Genomic DNA, 3,641 nt, shown 5'->3' with positions numbered 1-3,641 from the left:
CATCTATGCTAATAAACACAAATGTATGCTTGATACTATGAGTGTCATTAATTGTGTCTGTTGCCAGGGGAAAGCAGAAGGTGAGAGACAGAGATAGAGAGACAGTGTGAAAGAGATCCGTGTATAATTCCTTTCGATCTGCCCTTCTGTCCTTGCCTGGAGCCGAGACACCGCCAGTATCCAGTAGCAACCGTCCAGCCGTCCTACGGGACCTGCATTTAGCCATCAATCACTGACCTCACTTGTGAACCCCATTTCCCATAATCCCCTGCCATGCAGAGCTGTCACTGCCCCCAGCTGCTACTGCTGTCACTACGATGACCCATGCCCTCTTCAAACCACACAACATGTGGAGTTAATTACTGATTGACGTGTCCGCAGGCAAATATTTAAAGACACACACAATCCCTGCAATCGATTTGGAAGGGCTCATCCCTATGCCCTAATCCCTTCAAAGGGTTTACCCTTTGGAGTGAGAGCTTCGAAGGGTTGAAGGGTGTAGAGGACCAAACAACTGTTTCTTGAAGTGCCCTTCTGGGTCATCATCACGTGCCCACACGGAGGTGCCGTCATCATGCAAAGAATCTGCGCAAAGGTTCATGGGAGCCCGAAGTGTCCATCAGTTGTATCCTTCAAAATCCTTCATTCCGAAGGGCGCTTTGAAGTGGCCAGTTTTGAGCACTTCGGTTTGGAACGACCCTTCAATATGGCGGCCATGATTGTTTTCACTCCGAAGTGCCCTTCAGAGGGCGATATATCCCGTTTGGAACGCACTGAATATCGGACTGAAAAATATACTAACTTTCATTTTCTTTCTCTGTCTGTCTTTTTCTGTAAAAGTCAGTAATTGTTTTGGTTTTTTAAGAGCAGTTCAGTCATTTTCGCCAAAAAAAAAAAAATTAATTTGAAAATAATTCTTATAAGTGATTGAGTGTATCATTAAATGAATATTAAAAGTTAAGCTCTACTTTTTTTTTTACTTCAGTGATATAACAGTTTAAGTCTAATGGGTGAGACATTTCACTGGAATAAATGTTAAAATACAAAGTTTCTAAAGTGTTGACAAGATTTAAAAATATGTGTTAACATAAAATCACATACTACCACAGCTCCAGTAAATAATCCAATAATTTTCATACAATACTGTACATGCAAGGACACTAGAAAGATACTTTCCACAGAAAAATAACTAACAAACATACATACATACATAAAAAAAAAAAAATCTGTTACACATCACTACATTGGAGTCCACTGACTTTCATTGCCATTTTTAAACACACATAAATAAATAAATGGACATGGTATATTGATTTGTGTTTAAAAAGAAAGCGCTAAGTGATGCGAGAGACATTAAACTTGCACAACCAATGTGACAACAGTCAATTTTACAGTTTAGCTGCCATTATACAATTATATTTGAACATAGAATGTCATGATTCACTAATCACAGTCATATATTCCAGAGTGCTGTGTAATAAGAAAATATATTAGACATTAAAATGTGTATTAAATGGCACAGTGATTAGCTTTTAGAACGTATTATACATACACGCTTCAATAAGTGTTAAATGAAATGGAGCTCGCAATGCTAATATATTGAGGACATATAAAAACAGGCTTCAGTTCACACTGGCACACACACACACACACACACACACACACACTATAGCAGCAGAAGGACATGATGATCTTGATCACATCTAGTTGCCAAATAATAAAGTGCTGACCATGCACTCAAGAGCAGAGAGCAAAGGTGTGTATGTGTGTGTGTGTGGCTCGTAGCAGAGCAGGATGGACAGAACGTGGGAGGAAAGGCAGAGAGTCCTGTGGAGAGGTGTCAGGCCTGGACACAGGTGAGATCTGGCCCAGGTAGTGTTCTCATTTCCTCAGCCCTGTCTGCGGCCCACACCCCCATAGAGAGACATCCTGATACACAGCTGTTCACAGAGTGGTCTTCTGAAATCAGGCGAATTCCTCTTTCTGCGTTTGGATTTTTTAGTGTAATGGAAATTTATATGCCATTTGATATTTAAACAGGAAAATTTGATTCACACTTGCGATCAATAATAAAAAAAAACAGTGCCTTTAAACACAGATGTCACATCAAGTGCCAAGTGGTTTTTGATGGATAATGGTTGGTTGTCATTGTTGTTTTTTTTTTTTTTCATTTATCAGCTGGGGAAAAAAAAAATAAAAATTCTGAAAGTGATTCCAACAATATCTTTCCTCTGTGTCATTATCTTATTTATTATTTTGGAATGGCTATTAAAACTTTATAGTTATAGTCATTAATAGTGTTTTAGATAACTAGGCTTTTAGACTTCAATTAACAAACAGAGCATTTTAAATGAGGATTAAATCTGAAAGAGATTCTCAGATCTCGTTTTCCACAATTTGGGTGGAAAAGTGGTCAATGCAAATGCAATGAGATCAAGAAAGGCAAAAAAGACATTGAAACTTTTTTTGGGGGGGTGGGGGGATTTCATATTTCTATATCAGATTTTTATTATCATTTTTTGTAATATTTCTTTAGCTTTATTGTCTGATTTTTTTTTCTTCAGACACTGTCTCCTCAAAGAAAGCACCCAGACACACTCATATTTTACTCCTGTCATACATATCTACAAAAGGAAATATGAAAAACCTCAAAGAGATCCAAAGAGTGGGGCTTTAGTCATATTATTTCATATGGAGTTCATAAATGTGGATGAATTTAATCCAGTGAGCCTGTGTCATTCATAGGCCTGCACAGCTGAGATAAATGTATCATCATACACACCTCAAAAATCCATCCAATCACACACAGACGCTCATGCCAGTCCAGGCTTGGGTCACCCTCTGGAGAGAAAAAAAAAAACACTGTGTGAAAAAAAAAAGAGAGAGAATGAGAGAAGAAGAGATCTGTGTGGGTCACAAAGGCATTAAAGGACAACTAAATAATTCAGGGCACATTTTCCGGGCTGGTGGCGGAGTCCTGTGAGCACCAAATTAAGCTTTATATCAGTCAGCCCTGCGGCTTTGTGTATCGGAAACATCTGAAGGTGAAGAGCTCAAACCTGACTTCGAGCTCATCTGGAGACGAGAGCGAGAGTGCAGACAGGAGAGCAGACGCTTACCGCGGTGTTTAATGTGCTGAGTGGCACTCAGAGATCACCTAGAGCTATCTGTGTCCCAGATAACTGCTCCACACACCATTTACACCCTCACGCTTCGCCCTGGAAACAAGCGAGGAGCACCTGGCCATCATCATCACAGGCTGATCGGTCACAGCTGCACCTCATCAGGCGGTGGCTACATAAGCCATGCCAGCCCTGCCATCTAAGAGATTCCTCCATGAGACTGAGCCCTAACTCGCCCTCTCATTTTTGAGTGGCACTCAGAGATCACCTAGAGCTATCTGTGTCCCAGATAACTGCTCCACACACCATTTACATCCTCACGCTGAATTCTCTCACTCTCTCTCTCTCTCACACACACACACACACATATACACACAGTACGTCTCACCTCACCTAATCTCACATTCCTATTCACGCTCACACATAAACAGACCTGCATACCTAAGATCAATGATCAGTCACCTGATTTATATATATATATATATATATATATATATATATATTGTGACGAGCGCCGCG

General features: G+C 40.2%; 1 long non-coding RNA gene across 1 annotated transcript; it reads right to left on the bottom strand.

Annotated features, from left to right (window-relative positions):
- Window positions 1-1,728: 1,728 nt before the first annotated feature.
- LOC107700580 (uncharacterized) lies at window positions 1,729-3,579 on the bottom strand. Its single transcript, XR_001635559.1, has 3 exons — window positions 3,564-3,579; window positions 2,783-2,841; window positions 1,729-1,983 (listed from the first exon to the last, which is right to left on the bottom strand). It is a non-coding gene; the product is annotated as an uncharacterized LOC107700580 (long non-coding RNA).
- Window positions 3,580-3,641: the final 62 nt, after the last annotated feature.

Source organism: Sinocyclocheilus anshuiensis, unplaced genomic scaffold (genome assembly GCF_001515605.1).
Source record: "Sinocyclocheilus anshuiensis isolate Anshui unplaced genomic scaffold, SAMN03320099.WGS_v1.1 scaffold1372, whole genome shotgun sequence".
Taxonomy (NCBI): Eukaryota; Metazoa; Chordata; class Actinopteri; order Cypriniformes; family Cyprinidae; genus Sinocyclocheilus; species Sinocyclocheilus anshuiensis.
Note: the sequence above shows the minus strand (reverse complement) of the source record. Positions and strands in the feature narration are given on the sequence as shown.